The sequence below is a fragment of the Corvus cornix genome, chromosome Z (assembly GCF_000738735.6).
Source record: "Corvus cornix cornix isolate S_Up_H32 chromosome Z, ASM73873v5, whole genome shotgun sequence".
NCBI lineage: Eukaryota > Metazoa > Chordata > Aves > Passeriformes > Corvidae > Corvus > Corvus cornix.
This window is the reverse complement of record NC_046357.1, coordinates 58,102,381-58,124,672: the sequence shown is the minus strand read 5'-3', so window position 1 is coordinate 58,124,672 and position 22,292 is coordinate 58,102,381. Positions and strand designations below refer to the sequence as shown.

Genomic DNA, 22,292 nt, shown 5'->3' with positions numbered 1-22,292 from the left:
ATCTTTGGAGGGAGGGTCAGGTCTCTCAGGAAGTATTTAAGGAGGTTGCTAGGGCATGTAGGAAAAAAATTAGAGAGGCAAAAGCTCAGTTAGAACTTAACTTGGCAACTTCTGTGAAGGATAATAAAAAAAGGTTTTTACAAATATATTAAAGGCAAAAGGAAGGGTAAGACCAACCTCTGTTCTCTACTGGATGCAGGAGGCAACTTAATAACTACAGATGGGGAGAAGGCGGAAGTGTTTAACACCTTCTTTGCCTCAGTCTTTAGCGGAAAGATGGCTTGTCCTCAGGACAACTGTCCTCCTGGGTTGGCAGATGGTGTTAGGGAGCAGAATGGTCCCCCTGTTATCCAGGAGGAGGCAGTCAGAGAACTGCTTAGCTGCTTGGATGTTCATAAATCTGTGGGACCAGACGGGATCCATCCCAGGGTGATGAGGGAACTGGCAGATGAGCTTGCGAAGCCGCTCTCCATCATTTACCAACAGTCCTGGCTCACTGGTGAGGTTCAGATGACTGGAAGCTGGCCAATGTGACACCCATTCACAAGGAAGGGCAGAAGGAGGATCCTGGAAATTATAGGCCAATTAGTTTGACCTGGTAATTGAGCAGTTTATTTTGAGTGCCATCATGCAGCACCCACAAGATGGCCGGGGGATCAGACCCAGCCAGCACGGGTTTAGGAGGGGTAGGTCATGTTTGACCAACCTGATCTCCTTTTATGATCAGGTGACCTGCCTGGTGGATGTGGGAAACCCTGTGGATGTTGTCTTTTTGGACTTCAGCAAGGCCATTGACACTGTCTCCCACAGCACTCTCCTGGAGGTCTGTGCTGGGGCAAGTCCTGCTTAATATTTTTATTGACGACATGGATGAAGATATTGAGTCTACCATTAGTAAATATGCAGATGACACTAAGCTGGGAGCACGTGTCCATCTGTTGGAAGGTAGGAGAGCTCTGCAGAGAGACCTGGAATGGTTGGATGGATGGGCAGAGTCCAATAACATGAAGTTTAATAAGTCCAAGTGCCAAGTCCTGCATTTTGGCCACAATAACCCCCTGCAATGTTATAGGCTGAGGACAGTGTGGCTGGACAGTGCCCAGGCAGAAATGGACCTGGGGGTACTGGTCCACAGCCGACAGAACGTGAGCCAGCAGTGTGCCCTGGTGGCCAAGAAGGCCAATGGCATCCTGGAGGATGCCGGGAGTAGTGTGGCCAGCAGGACAAGGGAAGTCATTCTTTTCCTGTACTCAGCACTGGTGAGGCCATACCTTGAGTACTGGGTCCATTTCTGGGCCCCTCAGTTCAGGAATTATGTTGAGATGCTTGAATGGGAGGAGGGCTACAAGGCTGGTGAAGGGCTTGGAACACAAGCCCTATGAGGAAAGACTGAGGGAGCTGGGGTTGTTTAGCCTGGAGAAAAGGAGACTCAGAGGTGAACTTTATCACTCTCTACAACTGCCTGAAATGCGGTTGCAGTCAGGTGGGGGTTGATCTCTTTTTTCAGGCAGCAACTGACAACGAGAGGACACAGTCTTAAGCTGTGCCAAGGGAAATTTAGGTTGGATATCAGGAAAAAGCTTTTCATGGAAAGAGTGGTGAAATCCTGGAATTGTCTGCCAAGGGAGGTGGTGGAATCACCATCCCTGGATGTGTTTAAAAAAAGATTGAATGTGGCACTCAGTGCCATGGTTTAGTTGAGGTGTTAAGGCATGGGTTGGACTCAATGATCTTAGAGGTCTCTTCCAACCTGGTGATTCTGTGATTCTGTGATTCTTTGCCTCAGTTTTTAAGAGCAACACCAGTCATCCTCCAGGTACCCAGCCCCCTGAGCTGGAAGATGGGAATGGGGAGCAGAATGAAGCCCCCATAATCCAAGGGGAAATGGTCAGTGACTTTCTACACTGCTTAGAGACACACAGGTCTCTAAGGCTGGATGGGATCCCCTCAAGGGTACTGACAGTGCTGATGGAAGTGCTCACAAGCCACTCTGCATCATTTACCCGCAGTTATGGCTAACTGGACAGGTACCAGGTGACTGGAAGTTTGGAAACATGACACTCATTTACAAAAAAGGCTGGAAAGACAATCAAGGGAACCACAGGCCTGTCAGTCTGACCTCGGTGCCAGGGATGGTCATGAAGCAGATCACCCTGAGTGCCATCACACAGCATGTGCAGGACATCAAGGGGATTGGTCCCCATCAGCCAAGGTTTGCCAAAGGCAGGTCCTGCTTGACCAACCTGATCTCCTCCTATGACAAAGTGACCCATGGATGAGGGGATGTTGTACACATGGACTTCAGCAAAGCCTTTGACACTGTCTCCTACAGCACCATCCTGGTGAAGCTGGCAACCCACAGCTTGGACAGGTGCACCCTTCACTGGGTTAAGAACTGGCTGGATGGCCAGGCCACCAGAGTAGTGGTGAATGGAGTTACATCCAGCTGTCAGTTGGTCACCACTGGACATCCCAGGGCTCAGTACTGGGGCCAGTCTTGTTTAATATCTTCATTGATGAGGAGATTGATGAGTGCACCCTCAGTCAGTTTGCAGATGACACCAAGTTTGGCAGAAGCGTTGATCTGCTGGAAGGTTCAAAGGCTCTGCAGAGGGATCTAGACAGGCTGGATCTATGGGCCAAGAACAATGGTAGGAGGTTCAAAAAAGCCGGGTGCCAGGTCCTGCCCTTGAGTCACAATAACCTCAAGCAGCGCTAGAGGCTGGAGCAGAGTGACTGGAAAACTGCTTGTCAGAAAAGGCCCTGGTCAACAGCAGCTGAACATGAGCCAGTGTGTGCCCAGGTAGCCAAGAAGGCCAATGGCATCCTGGCCTGTATCAGCAACAGTGTGGTCAGCAGGACCATGGCTGTGATCACCCCCCTCTTCCTGGCACTGGTGAGAACACATGTTAAACCCTGTGCTCAGTTTTGGGCCTCTCATGACAAGAAAGATATTGAATTGCTGCAGTGTATCCAGAGAAGGGCAATGGAGCTGGAGAAGTATTTGGAGCACAAGACCTGTGAGGAACAGCTGAGGGAGCTTGGTTTGTTTAGCCTGGAGAAAAGGAGGCTCAGGGGAGACCTTAGTGCTCTCTACAGCTGCCTGAGAGGAGATTGTGGCAAGGTAAGCGTCAGCCTCTTCTCCCAGGCAACCAGCGACAGGGCAAGGGGAAACTGACATTGCTCCATGGGAGGTTTAGATTAGACTTGAGGAAAAATTTCTTCATGGAAAGGGTTATCAACAGGAACAGGCTGCCCAGGGAAGTGGTTGACTTACCATCCCTGGAGGTATTTAAAAGATGTGTAATTGTGGCTCTTAGGGACATGGCTTAGGTGTGGCATCGGCAATGCTGGGTTAATGGTCAGACTAGATAATCTTAAAGGCTTTTCCAACCTAAAATGATTCCAACCTAAAATGTAATACTGGGTAACTCTTAAACAGTGTAAGAATTCCATTTTAATCTCTCTGTTTCCCAGTGATGGTCAAAATTAGGAAGGAGGTTTTTTTTGATGGAGTGATGCAACAGTAGGAAAATAAGATTATTTTATCCAATGAAATCCATTCCTGTTCTATAATAAAACTCAGAAAACAGATGCAATTTGAGACAAATGTCCTTAAAAGGGTGGAGGAAGTACTGTACCTCAGGTCAATTTTGACTGGGCTGTAGCATCTAATCTTCTCCTTTCCTGGAGTCCTCCAGATTATAAAAACATAAGATATGACATCCAGTATCAGGTGGTTGGTGTCTCAGGTTCTGTATCCTATTATCTGTAACAGCAGTTATGCAGAACTGCAGAAACACAGAACAAGGCCCATTCTAAACAAAATAGCGGATAGTCTGTAACATATGATGGTCCATAACTTCCACTGGATACCAATTCAGTTGTGAAATACAGAAATTTCTATGGCAACTAGTCCTGATCCACATGAAATTTGACTGCCCTAGGATTAGAAGGCAACACTGTTGTTGGGGCTCAGGAATAGTATTCCTCAGTTTAGTGCTCTCACCAAAAAAATCCCTCCCACCCCCTATGCGTGGCCAGAGAGGAGAGTGGGAGGCACAAAAGGAAGATCATGGCTTGAGATGAGAACAATTTACTGGAAAAAGCAATGAGATGAGAAAATGGACTGTAACAGTGACAACACTAATCACAAAAGTGTAAAAAGAGAGGGTGATTTACATGCAAAATGCTCACCAAGCCCCAGAAAATGCAACAATGCCAGATGCACCCTGTGCAAGCCACGCTTGTTCCCCCCAACAGATACCCTTCTTCTTGGAAGTGAGAGTCACTTTCCTCCACCCCTGGCAGTGATGGTAGCAAATAACCTGAGGGTCTTGGCCATGCCCACATGACTTCAGGCCCCTCACCCTCTTGGGTGCTGTGAAAAATTAACTCTGTCTTTGGCCAAAACGAGGACAAACCATTGTTACTTCATGTGAAAATGCAATTTATTTTTTTTCCCCACCATTCAATTTTTTTATACTTTCATCAAATATACATGTATGATATGGAGCTTTTTGGAATAGTTCTCTACTGTCCTGCACTTTGTAAGGTCACTTCTGACTGTGTTCTGTGACTATATAAGATTTCTAGTCTAGAAAACCATTTTGGGCCACATTTCTAAATAAAGAAAATGTAAGCCTGTAATGTACAGTTACAGCCACTCACATCTGACTAAAGTCACAATCCTAATAAAAATATATAACAACTCAAAATATTTTTATATTTTTATGTTAAATAATATTTTAATATTAAATAATATTAAAAATATTTTTATATTAATTAAAGGAATTGTAATGAGAGTTATAATTAATGTAGCTCAGATTCCCTGGGAAAAAATATAAATGTGTATTTTGTAGGCTGTAGGCGGGAAATCGTGTTTTAAAATGCCTGTTTGGCTTTTTCTCACTGGTATGTTGGTGAAGAAAAAGGAAGGCAAATCTTCACTACCACACTATAGGGTGGAAAAGAAATACAGTGTGCTTTCCTGACATAGACCCTCTGTAATGCAGGGGGCTCCCACACTCTGCTGCTTTGAGTGGTAATATATGTGGGCTTTTCTCATCACTGAATGGTATGGTTTATATGAATTGATACTGCTCTCTCTCATTTTGTCCTGACAGAATACAGAGGGAAATAGGATTGTGTGCCTCTCCCTGAGTGCACATACATGCTGTGCTGATTCAGTTAGGACCTGTGGAGGTAAAAGCATTGCATAGGTCTTGGTCCAATGCTTCTATAATTATCCTGATACAATCTGTGGCTACCTAAAACTTTTCATGTTCACCAGAGGACTTGCTGATTACTGTAATGAAGTATTTCACCCAAAGTTTTGTTTTGATACCACGGAAGTAGGAGACATTTTGGTGTATACAGGATAAACAAAACATTTAAAAATAAATTTCCTAGAAAATCTGCTTGCTGCCTTTGGGAACAGAATATATTAAGAGAAAGGTAAAAAGCCCATCTCCAACAAAACACAGAAGCACAGGCTTTGTGCTGGTACTTTTCAAAATCCAGAGGGCTTTTACGTGCTGGTGGCAGCACAGCTCCAATGGTCTTATGCAAACAGAGCAGTTAAAAGACACTAAAGACTGTGTGGTAAAAGCATGGCAAACTGAATTTTAATATCCCTCATTTCTTGCAAATCTCAGAGGAGTCAGAAGCTCAAAATTCCCCCTTTGTGGGGTAGCAGTGGTCTTGTGTCTCCTTGTCATAAAATGGCTAGAGGAAATATCTGCCTGGGATCTGTGCAGAGTTCTGCTTTTATGAAAAAGAGACAGAAAAAGAGACCTGGCATTTTAAGAGCCACAAAAGTGTTAAGGCTTCTTTCACAAAGATCTCTCCATACCAGTGAGATTCTGCAAATGTAAACAGTTTTCTTCGGCCAGGAATTTTCAGGTAAATCTGAAAAGGTCAGTAGCACACATGTTAGAAGTAAATAAAAACAGTTAATAATGAGGCCATAGTTTGAAGTTCTTGCTCAGATTTATTCAGTGAAAATTGGACCTTTGGAAAAAAAACTCCAGAATTTCCCCAATAGCATTTTAATATTTAGGTGATAAGGCAATATACTCTACTTCCTATATCCTTACGCACAATATTGGTCACAACACATAAATGCAGTAATTTATCCCTAACAGTATATTTTATGTGGAAAGTCTTGCAATGAAACTGTCCATTTTTCTGATTTAAAAAAAAAATGTTCATGGTTTGACAAAGATTAAATCATCCTTCAGTGCTTATCTGTGTGCTGTATTTGTGAATATGAATAGGTCATTGTCTTCAAAGTTACTGTTCATGCATCAAAAATTCAACATATGCATGAGTTTATACAGGAACTTGATGTTAAATAAGTGTTAGGAATGTATTGTGCTTGTATTGCTCTATCAGTGTCTTTTGGATAGAGTTTGAGAACATTTCTGTTGCTATGGGGAGCATTCACTCCCTGCCTCTTATCCTGTAATAGTTTTGTGGTTATGTAGAAGACAGCCTGTAATGTAGTCAATTTTTTTATTTTCATGAAAATAAAAGTAACCTACACAGAAATAAAATATACTACAATGTAAAAATGTTAAAAGTCATTAAATGTTAAATCCCTTATTTCAAAAATCCCCTACTGCACCCTTAAGGGGGTAGTCACTTAATCTCTTCTTCACTCAAAATTTTCATTATCTTCAATCAAGACAGTCCTTCACAAGATCAGAAGGTGATCCCTGAATTCAGCTGAATTTTGCTAAATAACTATATTTAATGCAAAATTCCTAAATCTGGCCATCCTGATGGTTTCTAAGTGCTTGAAGTTACATTTTTGGATCCTATGCATCCACCAAGTGAGATAGCAAAACCAGAGGCATTGAAAAGAAAAAGCTGAAAATCACTTATTAGATTAGTCTACACTTGGACTTGTTGCCTGTAAGTATCACGCTATACTGCAACACCATATAGGGGAAGCAGATTGCACAGTCATGGCAGATCATTTCATTAGTGTAAGAAATAATTCCAGTATTACAAGCAATTTGGATGGGTGCTATGGTATATTGATCTTTAAAAAGAGGCTGCTATTCCTCATATCCGACAGAGTTTGAGGTCTTCAAAAGCAGTTCCTAGACCATTGTTACAACTAAATGTAAATTAGACATGATCTTCAGCTCTAACTAGCTGACTAGTCTTAACTATAATAATCCCTTTCCATCAGTGCTTTGTAATGCTTTGGAACATAACTTAGTGGAGACCCAGTGCCACCTTTCCTTCCAACACATTCAGCTTCCACTAACTTCAACAGGAAATTAAGGGAACAACTTTGCTAAGAATGGAAGCTGTAAACATAACTCATCATGAGTTTTTTTGTTCATACAATTCTACAGGACACATTAAGACACAAGGAGAAAACTAAGTGTTTGAAGGCAAATACTGCCTGCCTGGCTCTTTCAAATCACTAGGTCAAATTCTGGTTTTGGTATAATTGTAATTACAGGATTGCTTTCAATTTATGTGGGAGTAGTGGAGACAAGAATTTGTCCCACTGAGATTACTTTGTAGGCTGATGTAGCAACACATCAAGATTAGTAGAGATAGAAGAATTTGGCTCACAAGGGAAAAACCTTCAGGATTTATAGTCTGACTGAGAAAAGTAAGAGTGCGTAGAATGTCTGATTACACTACAAAAAGGATGTTAAAAGTTCTATAATTTCTGGTTTTCTGTATTTACACATACAAGACAATAAAAATCCTATGTTAAATACAAAGTAAAGTGAATGTTACTAATAAATTACTTTGTCCTAAAGCAACATCCCACCTGTCCCAATACTGTGGCATTTATGACTATGGTGAGGATGTATCAAGCAACTATTTAGACTCTCTCTCAGGTCGCAGAGTAAAATGCCTTCCACGGAAAGCTGAAGGATGGAATGTAAGTTATAATATAATTTTCCAGCTGTTCAAAAAATGTGTATCATAGTTCCTATTTCACAACTGCAGTAAAATTAACTGATAGCCATACTCATCTGGGCCCAATTCTGTAAAGTGTTAAGAGTCCTGAATTTCTGCTTTTCTGTTGAGGTCAGTGGGAGTCTAGAGTCAGCGAGCATTTTGCAATCAAAATAAGAGGAGAAAAGTAGATCTCTCCTCAGTTCTCGAGAGCAGGGCCAACAGCCAATAACATCAAACTGATCCTACCACCATTAAATTAAGTCCAAGACACATCAGTATGAAACAGGGTGCCAGTGAAATTTGCTCTGCATTAGATAACTTGTGTCTGTTTCTCTAACATTAACTTTGGAGGTCTCTTGGATAAACAGCAAGACAGAGTATGAAAGATGCTTGTTTCCTGCATCCCACTGGAAAAGAATCAAAAAAAATCATCTATGTGAACTGCGGTTACAATGGTAAAAAGTTTCTAGAAGTACTTTATTTGCAAAATATTTATGCAATCTCTGCAAAAGAAATGAGTACTATCTTAATCTTTACATCAGTTCTTATTTTAAAGCCAAAAAAGATTGTCTGCTTTAGGAGGATAACAAATTTGACAATTTTCATCTGTCTAATAGATGTAAATTTTCATTTTTCTTTTAGTGCTCTGAAGGAACAACATCACAGCTGGACACATTTTCTGAGGATTGTAAATTTTTTACTGAGGACTCTAAGGCTTTAACCTTGTTATTTCTTTACTTCAACTGGAATATTCCACTCTACTGACACAAGCTTCTTTCCACTTGTCACTCAGTCTACACCTCAAGGCCAACAAGGTTCCTCATTCAAGAACTTCGTCTCAAGTAATCTCTTTACTCAAATGCTGAACGGCACCATTGAAATGGCCCAATACAAATGGGCCATTCCTTTATTCAATGGTCAATCCCCTTCTCTCTCACATCTCAGATTATGAACACCATCTTGATTTGATACAGGGCGAAAAGAAACAAGTGTTTCCATAGGATTTCAGCCTGACTTTTTCTTAAGAAACTTGATTTCTTTGAGTGTCAAGCTCCCTTTGAATAGTGTTTTAATGGATCATTAAGAGAAAAGAGTCTAAAATCTTACTCTGTTGCTCTGATAAATTCAGTATCTATGAGAGAAAACTGCAAATCATTCCAAAATGTCTCAATAATATTTAACAGAGAAGATGAATGTTCACCTGAAGTCTGAGCCTACTTACACAAAATTTAGATTCCTGAGTCATCTATTTTGTCTGTAAAGTTACTAATGTGAAAAGAAGATTACTGCTGTCACAAGAGCTCCACTAACAACTTTACCATTAATATTCTTATTATTTCCTTACAATATAATTTGTTACAGTGTCATCCAGGTTGATACTCTGTAGCAGGTCCTTCTGCCCCCTGTGTCTATTCAGAGCCTTAGACATGAACGGGAAGGCAAAACCAAATAGAAATTCAATTACTCTCCTGCAATCCAAACACCGTATCTCTGAAAATGGCTGTACCTTACAAAGCATGAAGTCAATAAAGTCAGTAAATGCATCATATTTATAACCAGAGTAACCTGATTTTGCAGAGATGCAATGAGGAGCTAGTCAAATAAAAAACTCGCAGCATGGAAACTTATCATAAACTCAAAGGAAAACAATCAGGTAGCCAGATATCTATACACTAATACATATCCAGACAGGATTAGTTATGATGGTTTGCTCATTTAATGATTCCCAAGGCCTTCTTTATTCTGTAGCTTCTAACAACCTTTTTAAAAACCTCTTGAGACCTTTCTCTAAATGAGTCATTTCTTTCTGGGAAAAAGGAAGAAAAAGGTGCACGGTACAAATACTACAATAAAGAGAAATATTACTTGTATAGTCCAACTGTGATGTTCTTTCACTGTTTTATACAGCTTGTATCTTTCTTTGAGAAAAAAAAAATTTAAGTGAACGTTATTCCAGGCTGGTGCAACAGGCCTCCCAAAAAAACCAAACAAATAAAAGCAGCGGAAGAAAAAGGTACTAGTTGGAATTTACTTACTTAATAGTCTACTTTCATCCATTCTTTAAAAAACATAGGGGTTAGCCCCTATTGTGTCATAATCGTTATGGTATTTTAGTCACCTTGACCCATCTACTTAATTTAGATATGCCTTGTTAGCATTAGAACTTCCATACCAAAATTCCACTTTATAGTTTTCAACAGCCAAAAGCAGGAGCAAAGAGTCAAACAAATTATTGCAGTCTCTTAACATTTCAATCCATTATGATGCAGACAAATGAAATGTTAAATGTCATAATGCTTGTAAAACTACGATCTAGCTGTAGCCTGCTCCACACTAAGGCTCTTCCCAGTCCCTATTAATAAAGCCATACAGATAACAGAAATGGCTTGAAAGAAAATTCTAGTGTCAGCATATTTGAGTAGAATCCACTGCCTGAGAGAGCAACCCTGTTTGTTTTTTTTTTTCCTATCCTTCCTCATCAAATAGGTGGGGTACTTTCAAATAATTCCTCTATGAATTTGAGAGGGAACAAGGAGTACAGAAATAATCTCCCTGCACAATACGACCCCCCTTCTAACGTCAAGATTTCATGGTCCCTAAAATAAGTTGTCATTCAACCTCCCCAGGCTCGTTGCCTAGGTCTCTTTAGATCAGAAGCTGCTGGTCCTATTGACTGGTGCTAAAGTATGTGTGATGGTTTTCCTGATAGGCTCAACTATCTGTCAGGGACTGAGCTGAGGCCACTAAACTAATTTCATGTTGGAGTTCAGGTTTGAGTCATTTTTAAACAACATTAACATATTTCATGTATTTTCTCTCCAAGAGAAGAAAAAAACCCAAACCCTTGAGAGGCTAAAGCAGAATAGTTTCTGTAACATAAGGATATAAGGTAATCTTAAATATGATAAATGTATGATCTGCCTATGACTTGCTGTCAATTACAGAATTTATCCCATATCAGATGAAACAAGTTTAATAAACCACTTAAATGTTATAAGGTATGCTTTCTACCAACATGAATTATGTATCTATCTTCAGCCAAATGTACGTGTTCTATCACTCTGAATATTAAATACAAAAACTATGTTTAAATAATGTGAAGGGTTTGATTTAAAGCAACAAAAGCCAATAAATTCAAAGTTTATACTGGCACTCTATCCTTAACTCACACAAATTGTTTCAAACAGGTATAATGGCATGAATTACACCCCTCTTACATTTATGTTTCTACTTCTATATTTGAATTTTCTGGGTTCTGTTAGTCTAAGTCTCTCCATGAGTGTCTTTAAACAGAGTTCTAAAATGTAATTTATTAGCTTTGTTTCTATTTTTTAAGGCAAAATTATGCCTTATGGAAAATTTTAAAAGGAACATTTTTTTTTTCCTGAGGATGGAATGGTTCCTTCAGAACTGTTTTAGTTTCTCTAAATCAGAATGCTTAAAATATTTATTAATTACTGTTAACTTTGTATTAACTTGCAGAAGAGATTGTATGGGCTCCCTCCGAGCTTTTCTGATCTCTTGGTTTACCATAGACCTGGCTAGATATTTAGTATGCTCATTAAATAATAATTGTTATAAAATTTGTAGAGTCTTAGCAATAGCAAAGTGAATGTCTGCAGTGTTTGTTTCAAATACTGTGTTGGGTTTTAGCTGCTTTGCTGTTTCTATCTTCTTATATGTGATCACATAACTGTGAATAGGACTGTATGAGCCCAAAAAAAATTCTCCCCAAATGGGATCCACCTGAGGATTGTATGTAAGGCTGTTTGGGGGAAAAAAGCCCAAATGGTTAGAAAACACAAAAAAAAGTGTGATTTTTATATCTATGGGAATGCTGTTGGCCAAGAAGTACCTATAAGTCCTTGGGGAGAGGTTGAGAATGAAGCAAGATGGCATTCAACAGTTTGGTGTCTCAGGACAGCACATAAATGCAAATCTCAACACATAAGTACAAATAACACAGACTTAAAATGCCATCTTAGTTGTAAGTTCCTCCAGAGAGGAGCAAGAATTATAGTTAGGTTGGAGCACAGAATGTATCCAATTATTAAATAAGAGAAGTTCTGTAGGATAGTATAAAAAGAATCTCAGACTTGGAAACTAAGTTGTAAGTTTCCAAATCAATTCCAGTATTTTGGGAAAGTCACTAAATAGTTTTCTCTCTAAAATTTCTCATCTGCAATACATAAATACTTACTCTATTAGTGTAGTCTCAAGTTTTGTTTGTTATTGCTGCTATAACACAGAAAAGTATATACTACATGTATGCAAAATCCCATTATCATATACTTACTACTTATCTTTTTGTATGTATGTAAAGAGGGCTTTTTTAGGTTTTTATTATGGACAGCTTATCACATCTTTTTCTAACTTTCCCAGTGTTCTCCACCTAGCTGAATCCCTAATAAGTGCTCTGTGTGCATTTATTGAGTTAATTTGAACTCAACTATTACTGTGCTAGACTGCAAATCTGTTAACTAAAGAAACCCCTTAAAATTACTCTGGTAGGCAACCTCTTTCTAATACATGCTCAGAAGAAGCCCCTTCATATTTCTCTTCATTTGAGTTATACATCAAATATGATTTTCAGTGTGGACATTTTTCTTCTTCACCTTCAGATGAGAGAATACAAAAGCACTAGTAAATGTGGAAATGTCTCAACACACATTTTCATATTGTTAATCAAAATCAGTTTTATGATGTTGTTCTGAACTCTGCACATCTGAAATATGTGTAACTATATGAATTTACATTTTTAAACATGTTTTACATATCATAAAGAAGTATAAAGATGCATGCCTATCTAGATCTGGCTCATGAATGCTCACTCTTAGGATTCCTGTAATTCAAGACTCTTCCATAATGGTCGGACTTAGTACACACAATGTCCAAAGAAGTTGTGAGTTAGAGATCACATCACAGCCAATTGTCATAGGAAATAAACAAAAAGAATAAACGAAACAGAAGAACATTCTTTGTATGAAAACAAAATTTATTTTGGAATTGGAAAACCTTGGACAAGTCTCTGTCTCTTGAACTGCAGATGTTTTGACTTACATGGATTAAATGTACAAATTCTATTTTAGATTTAGTTCAGAGGGTCATCAAGATCAATTGACAATATAATTCCTATTATATTAACACTGTAGTATTTGTGGCTATATCAGATGCTCTTCCTCAAAAGAATAATTATTTAGATCACTGATTAATTGTGGTTTTGAGTGCAGGTCCATAATCTAGTGCTAATGTTTCACTTGAAAAAGACTACATTATAAAATATTTTAAATGAAAGCCCATCTGCTGGTGCTTTTTCCACTTGGAGCATGAGGGTCTACCACTACATCTACTTGGCTAGTGTAATTTCATAATTATGCTCTACCTACTGTATGTTTAGAAATCATTCATAAGCATATGCCCACAGAGAAAAAGCCAATAGGTTAAGGTTTAGCAGCTTTGTTTAGCTGGTTATAAGCCATGTACATATGCACATATGCATGTATGATAGTAGAGAGTTTCGAACAAAGTATGTGTATATGACTACATGAGCATCTCTATAAGACAAGTCAGACAGGAAAGGAAGAGTACCTAATACAGAAATGGACAGATATTGAATGAAGAAGGTATCTAAACAAAAAAACCTTCACAGTTTTATAGGAAAAGAAAGTGTAATATAGAGCAGGTAAATGATGATGGTTATTGTGATTTTAATTAATTTGAGTAATTTATGTCTCAAGTATTTATTAATCTCCTTTTTAATCTTTAAAGAAACATGAAAAGGAAGTTCTGTATTTGGTTTTGGATGCCACAACTCACAGTTCAGAATGGGATGGGACAGCATAAGTTCTTTTACTGGTGCAGCTGATTGTCAATGGAGATGTATGTTTTAGCAAACAGTGATCAGAAACACAGGTAAAAAAGGAACAACTTGTATTCGTTCTGTTTTATGATACAGAAAAAAATTCAGGTCTTGTTTTGTTTTTAGCTTTAAAGACATTCTAATTCTTGTGGGTCTTTGAAACCTATGGGTTTCACTTAAAAGACTCAGAAACTATTATATCAATAGAACCACAAGTTGAGAAGTTAAACAACTGAAGGAAGGAAATATCTTCTAATCTTAAAAATACTGCCTATTCATGCCTACTTTTAAACAAGTAAGGTTTAGAAGTTGTATCTTTATAAAGCCTCCAGTGAGCAGCTTTTTTTCTGAAAAATTCTATATAGAACTGTGATTACTCTGATACCATGGTGATTTTTCACCTTTTCTTTTATACTCCTTTTTATATCTTTTGTATTCTTAATGTTTTTTAGCCTACATTCTTAGATGTATTTTGTCAAGCTAGGAGACTAAACATCTTAGAAGCCTCGTAGCTAGGGATCAGTGTGCCCCAGACCCCAAGGTCCTCTCCAGAACACATTCTGTAAACTAAGACAGAACCATCCAGGGGAAGGCTCCTTGGGGAGAGGGGCTCACTCGAGCCTCTCACTGGGGAATCTTTGATAGACATGCTAATTAGTAAGACCTGTAATGTTATACCCGATCTATTGTGTGTGCCCATTGCGGTGTGCATTTCGGCGCATTCCACCTGGACGTGGTGCACCTAAGGATCCTTAAAATAAATACCAAGGTAAAATCCCTTTTCCCCTTTCTAACCATGTTTGATTCTTGATTTTAAGACCAGAAAAAGGCATCAACTCAACATTCCTGAAATACAGCTCACCTTATTTTACATGCATAAAATGAAGGCTGAAAATATGAGTATTTGGGATTTTTCTTAGATGTGCATCTCTTTGGTTTCTAAAGAGTGATTGTTCCTATTAAACATTTTTTAAATCTTTATCTTCTTGTTCTATTGATTAGAGGACCCTGGAGCTGTGAAGTATAAATCAGAGAGAGGAGCTCTAAGAAGGACATGGTTTAAGCTGCTAAAATGCTTTATGAGATATGCAGCACTGCTGTAGAGTTCAAGGCAGCTGGCATTTGGATACTCAAATCTAGAAATTCTTCACAATGAGGTACTGTGTGTGAAAAATGTGCAGGTGAACTGAAAGTATATCCAGATTTAGGAAAGCCCAAAAAAATCATCAATATAATTTATGGCTCCAAGCACAGAAATCTTACAACATGTTGTAAGGGATTCTAGTTGAGTACTTGGAAATGATAGGATGCTAGCTGCCATTGTACTCATTGGCCTATCCCCATTTTGGTTATATGCCCTGTCCCTTCTCAAACTTCATCCAGCCTCCTTTTTTATTCTAGGCTCTTACTTCTCATCTCTAATATCTCTTAGTTCTGTTAACAGGATTATTTTCTCTCATTCAGGTATTTTTGCTGGTTGAGAGCAAAGTTATGAAGAGAGAAATTTCACCCTGGCCTTTTAAAAAGAAGGAAAAATTCCATTCTCCACAGTCCAGCAGAAAACATGAAGTACCAGTTGAACTGATGGAATTATGGCATAGCTTGATGACCAAACAAGATCTGTACTATTGAAGAGCTCAGTTTCTCATTTTAATTTTTTACAATATGCTTTTCCTAACGGATATCATTAGGAAATACACTTCTGGCCATTTTTATTGTCCCTAATATTTGGCTAGGAATCCTATACCTGTATCTGCCTTTTCAGTCTCAGGATAATCAAAAGTAAAAAAAAAAAAGAATGAATTTCTATATTCAGGTTTCAGAGGTGGAAACTCTTAACAGAGAAATCTGGAAATTATTGTTTCAGCAACTGAGTGTGTGAGTTGTGTGGTGTAGAGCATAGCAGGTACAGTTACGTTAAAGATTTTTGCTGTAGGAAGGATTGTGTGATTGTCTGATTATGTTAACTGAAAGAAGGGTTAACCACCACACTTCCATGCAGTGAACTGGATGAGAAAAATATTTGATTTCATTTTTGCAGGAATTACAAGTAGGTGCACTTGGTACTGAGTATTCTTAAGACCAGATATGAAACAAAAAAGTGAACCAAATATGTTACTGATGTCTGAGAAAGGCAGAAAGCTGGCCTGTTACTCTCTTCAATGCAGCAAACAGATACTTTGGGTTTTTTTCCTAATATCTCCTTGGACACTTCCGTTTCCCTTCCATCAAGTGTTGCTTTAGCTCAGCTGTTACAGCTTTGTGGCTTTCACTAAAGCATGTTCATCTCATTCCAGGTCCTTTTACTTGTTTGACACATAAAAATAGAGAGGAGACATAGATTCAATTCGCCTGACTAGGCCACATCAGGAACTTAAAATAGCATTCAACTAATTAAACAACAACAACAACAAAACCAAATCCTAACAGTAAAGCAGAATTTACCAGAATAAGAACTTCCAATATTACAGTGAGATGCTCTCTCAACCAGTCCTATGTGTTTGCCTAAATACCAGAAAAGTGGTGTCAAAATTCTCATGAGGAATGAAGGTCCTGCTTGTTCACTGTGAACAGAAATGTAGTCATAAATAGTCCACTTAATAAGATTTGTCTAATGATTTGGATGCAAAAAAAAACTAAAACAAACCAAAACCTGCTCTTTGCCATATACAACTACTGTTGTTAACTAAAAACTGAACTGGAGCAACTGATACGCTAACAGTATCTTTAAAACAGCAGTGGGGATATCCCTGTCTCCTGCTGTTTTCTCGGCAGGGGGGATGGGGGTAACCTGTGAATCTGTAGTTGTACAAGTACAGCTTGTACAAGGGAATGGCAAAAGAACATGCAATCCAAAATCCAGTAAAAATAAAGAAGTCTTTCTGTTACCTTCATGGGCTGTAGATAATGGCACAAGTGACTTGCACTTACCTGATACAGGTACAACCATTCCAAACTTGCAGCAACAATATGTATAGAAAAATATAAAATCAAGTCTACTGTGAGAAGAATCTCTGTGCTGTTTTAACGAGTGTCCAACATATTAAATCAATGCAGATTGTGTTTCAATATTTAGCTACATTATTAATTAAATTTTAAAGTAGTTTTAGTCATATATAAAAGTTTCCTTCTGCCCATATAAGGTAGACATCTGTGTGTTATTTCCTCTGTTATCATAATAATTAATAATTGAAGAAAGAAAGAAAAAGCTATAAGTTACTTTTATTTTTCCTTTTTATGCTTCAGTGTATTAAGTTGTTTGGACAATTTATATAACTGAGTTCTCATAAACCTGTATGATTATAAATGCTGTCATCTACATGATGAAAACAAAAACGTGGATGTATAACAGTAGGCATTAAAACCAGGGAAAAGAGCTGAAAAATTCCTTCCTGACCTCACCCTTAGTATTATAATGGTTATGAAAACACTAAGACAGAAATTATGAAGTCATTTGGATACAAAAGAAGGAGTGATATGATCAGTGTTACTTTTCTTTCTGAGAAGAAATTGATCCTCGCAAGAGCTTTGTGAATTTTCAGGACTCAGGCATGATTTTCCAAAAGTTTTATAGCATGTAGATACATAATAATTTAGGAAAGAATGATCATAACCCATTATGATTTTGAGGTTTTAGCACTTTATACTTGTGGTCAGGTCTAAATACTGACAAAAAATACAAATCCGAGGAAACATCCAACCTTTGATTGGGACATCATTCTCATCTGGAAAGTGTCTGTCATTTGAACATTAATCATACTCCAATTATGTTGTGACTCATGATTTACTCTAAGCAAAAGACAAGAAACAATACTGAACAAGTTCCTGAAAAAAAAAACAAAACAAGAGCTGAAACAAAAAGTAAATACAGCTTTTATTGCCTTCAATAGTTTTCTATGCTCTTGAATGTGCTAGTTATTTAGCATAACACAAAACCATACATTTATTCCCACCCATCAGTTTCAAGGAGGTAAGAATATTGATACTACTACTACTACTACTGATAGTGATAAATACAGTATTAGTATTATTGCTATGTTATACACACATACTTTAAAATTTTTAAGTCAAAACTGCATTTGGCTAATTATGTTTGGCCTTAAATGGTAACATTTGAGCATTTGTGGTGTATCTTGGGAGAGAGCCTCTCAATCAAACTGAATGCTTTGTCAGCTTACAGATTGTTCAAATAGCTCTGTCCTGTCACATTATCTTAATTATCTGTACTAAATTATCTATAGATACTCAATGCTATTAATAAATACAGCTTGTTTTAGGGACAGCATAATAAAGACACTGTACAAGAATATCATTGTAGGAACCTTAATTATTATCAAACTCATGTGTTCTTGTAAGAGACTTATTATTTTCACTGCTCGCCCTTTCTGGAAATGGGAGTATTTTTGGAATCCACTAATAAAACAAGAATCTATTAATAGCTGAAAGCCCATTGTTATCTTCAAACACATTGGGTAACAATGGGTCAGCTTTGGTGGTGACAGTTTTATAGACATTTATGAAACATCAATTGAAGTTCTAATTAACCTTTAGTTCAAAGAGTCACAGAATGGTCTTGTTGAAAGGGACCACTGAAAAGGTCATCTGGGCCAATGTCTCACCTCCAGCAGAGTCATCCTAAAGCACACTGCACAGAATTGTATCTTTAATATCTCCAGCGACAGAGACTCCACAATCTCTCTGAGTAACCTAGAGCCTGGATCATCCTCTTGCCACTGTCCCTTCAGACATTTATAGACACTGATGAGGTCCCCTCTCAGTCTTCTCTTTCTGAGGCTGAACAGGCCCAGCTCTCTCAGCCTTTTCTCATAAGAGAGATGCTCCAGTCCCTTAATCACCAATGTCACCCTCTGCTGGGCCTGCTCCAGCAGGTCTGTGTCTCTCTGGTCCTGAGGAGCCCAGAACTGGACTCAGCACTGCAGATGTGCCTCACCAGGGCTGAGTACAGGGGCAGCATCACCTCCCTCCACCTGCTGGCAGTGCTCTTCCTAATGCACCCCAGGACACCACTGGCCTTCTTGGCCACCAGCACACACTGCTGGCTCATGGACAGCTTCTTGTCCACCAGGACCCCCAGGTCCTTCTCCACAGAGTTGCTTCCCAGCAGATCAGACCCCAGCCTGTGCTGGTGCCTGGGGTTGTTCCTTCCCCAGTGCAGGATCCTGCATTTGCCTTTGTTGGAGTTCAGACAGTTCTTCTCTGCCCATCTCTCTACCCTGTCGAGGTCCTTCTGAAAGGCTGCACGGCCCTCTGGGGTATTGGCCCCTGCTCCCAGCTCTGTGTCATCAATGAACTTGCTGAGGAGGCATCTGCCCCTTCGTCCAAGTCACTGATGGAGAAGTTCAACAATACCAGGCCCAGTACTGAATCTTGGGGAACACCACTCATGACAGGCCTCCAACCAGAGCCTGTGCCACTGATAATCTCCTGTGATCTGCCATTCAGACAGTTCTCAGTCCATCTCACTGTCCCCTCATCCAGGCCACACTTGCTGAGTTTGCCTTTGAGGTTGTTGTGGGAGACAGTGTTGAAAGCCTTGCTGAAGTCCAGGTAGAACAATATTCACTGCTCTCCCCGCATCCATCTATCCAGGTAGTTGTTTCACTGTGGAAACCAATCAGATTGGCCAACCATGGTGTCCCGTTGCTGAATCCATGCTGACTGCTCCTGATCTCCTTCTTTTCATCCATGTGGATAGAGATGGCCTCCAGAATGAGGTGTTCCATTACCTTTCCAGGGACTGAGGTGAGGCTGACTGGCTGGTAGTCCCCTGAATCCTCCTTCTTGCCCTTTGTGAAGACTGGGGTGAATTTGCTTTTTTCCAGTCCTCAGGCACCTCTCCTGATACTCCATGATCTTTCAAAGATGACTGTGAGTGGCCCAGCTATGGTGTTCACCAACTCTCTCAGCATTTCTGGATGCATCTCATCAGGAGCCATGGATTTCTGGATGTCAGGTTTGCCTAGGTGTTCTCCAGCCCAATCCAAACCAAGGTAAAGTCTTCCTTCCAGCATTCCTTTACCCTGGTCTTCTGGTTCAGAGATTCCTGAGGACTGGTCTTGTCAGTGAAGTCCAATGCAAAAAAAGTGTTCAGTAAAATCTGCCTTCTCTGTATCCTCTGTTACTAAGGTCCCCCTCTATTTAGTTATGGACCCAAATCATTCTCAGCTTTACTATTGTTAGTGATGCATTACTTTCTAATAATATATTGTTTTCAGGATTTCCATTTAGAATTCCCAATACTGCCTTTGTCTCTCTTTTCTTTTTGTAGTGTTTGGAAAATGTATGAAATTATATTAGCTAAATTGACATCTTACATCCACTACATTACTACACTTCCCTTTATTTTATACTATTGGATCACTGTCTTTCTGTTGTCAGTGTATTTCAGAGAAAAATGCAGTAGTGTTTCTATGAAATGTTTAGATATCCTTACGATGCAGTGATAATGATCTTGAATAAAATTTGTTATTTTTTATATTTTTACTTGAATAGGAAGGATAATCCTGTTACATGAGAGACTTCAGATTAACAATTTATGTTATGTTGTGCTGCCTGTTAGTGCTGAGGTCTAAAGACCTTGGACCAGTTTGAAGGAGGTCCTGAGAATTACAGTGTGGCCTTGATGCTTAATACTTCACATCTGCTGCAGATTTAATGTTGGTACAAGCATGTACATGTCATACAAGCATATTCAGACCAACTTTATAGTGCACATAATGTTTTTCCTACTCGGAATGCAATGTATTATGGGGTGGGTTTGTATTTGACAAGCTGGATTTACTGTGCACATACAGCACCATAAGGACAGGCACTATACTAGGGTTCCTCAGTAAAGTCTGGCAGTACATTCTTAAAAAACTGGACAGTGGTGAGATCACCTAAGCCCTAAACATAGTGGAAGAACTGTACTATAAAAAAGAATTGAGTATATTATGAGATGTAAAGCAACAAAAGAGGTAAAAATAGATTTACATAGTTTGCATTGCCACACTTAACAGTACAATATATAATTCAGATCCATGTTCTTTCACAGGCTTTTTTTTTTCTGAAAACAGTTACAATTTTTCTTGCAAATAAGTGAAAGTGTCAAGGACACACCTTAATGGTTTCTTTCAATACTACCAATCCATATAATCCATATAGGAGACGTACTTTGGAATACAGTCTGAATATCTAAGGTTACTGAAGATGACATGAAATAAAGCTTTGTTCCTCTTCCCAACCCCCAGAAAACTCCTAAACCAATGACCAAAAAAAACCAAAAGGAAAATTTGTAATTGATCTCATTTGATCTCTCTCCTGTTCCCTTTTCATCAGGTTGACTATCTCACACTGGCAGTTGCTGGCTTCTTTCTGTAAATCTTTAGATTTATATGAGAAGTGTCCAAAAGTTTTAATTTTACTCTTACTGAGTCAACATTACCAAATATGCTAAGACAAGCCCTATTAACCATACTTACATTATATACAGTTTTTTTTGTTGGGACTTTGTAGTAGCCTTCAGCATAGGCTCCCGGCCAGGGTGAATTGGCATAAAAACCATTTGGTTACACTCTTCTGCCATCTGGATGTGAAAGAAAATTTAATTCTTAGAACAGTATCAGCACTACAGTCATCTGTTAGCCAGGTCATTATCATTGCAATATGATGGATAAAAAACTAGCCAACATGGTAGCAGTGAAGGAGACAGTTTCACTGCCTTTCAGGTAAACTGTACTTGCTGGACATTTTGTTTGAAGCAGATGTTACTTCTCCTATTTTCCCCTTCTTCCTAAAAGACACCATCCACTTTGCTGTTGTGCTGAGCAGAAGGTGCTTAGCTTTGCATGTTCTGCCCAGATCTCTGTGAAATCCATAGAAAGATTCCTGGGAGGGAAGCTGGCACTGCACCCCCATGTGACTGCCAAAAAAGAGGACGCACAAGTCACGAAGCAGTAGGGAGGAATGGACCTACTGCCAGCATATACTACTGAGTATGCGTGGGTGAGTGCTTCTGCATGGCAGCATGGTTTCACCCAGCTGACAGCCAAGCCCCACACAGTCGCTTGCTCACTCCCCCACCAGCAGGATCCAGGAGACTATTAGAAGGGTAAAAGCTAGAAAATTTGTGGACTGAGATAAGGGCAGTTTAATAGGTAATGCAAAAGCTGTGCACACAAGCCAAGCAACACAAGGAATTAATTCACCACTTCACATGGGCAGGCAGGTGTTCAGCCACTTTCAGAAGAGCAGGGGCCCCATCACAAGTAACAGTGACTTGGGAAGACAAATGCCATCATTCTAAACATCCTCCCTCCCTCTTTATTCCCCCACTTTATATCCTGAGCATGATGCCATGTGGTTTGGAATATCCCTTTGGTCACTTGGGGTCACCCATCTTGGCTATGTCTCCTCCCAGCCTCCCACGCACCCCCAAACTTCCTCCCCAGTGTGGCAGTACAAAAAGCAGAAAAGGCCTTGGCTGTGTGTAAGCCCT

The 22,292-nt window shown here is 39.2% G+C and overlaps 1 long non-coding RNA gene across 6 annotated transcripts in view; it reads left to right on the top strand.

Moving 5' to 3' along the window:
* The window catches only part of LOC109143690, a 50,020-nt gene extending 38,927 nt beyond the window's left edge, over positions 1-11,093 (top strand). For all 6 annotated transcript variants that reach the window (XR_005603928.1, XR_005603924.1, XR_005603926.1 and 3 more), the window contains one exon: positions 8,578-11,093. This is a non-coding gene — a long non-coding RNA (uncharacterized LOC109143690). The remainder of the gene's footprint in view (positions 1-8,577) is intronic.
* Positions 11,094-22,292: the final 11,199 nt, after the last annotated feature.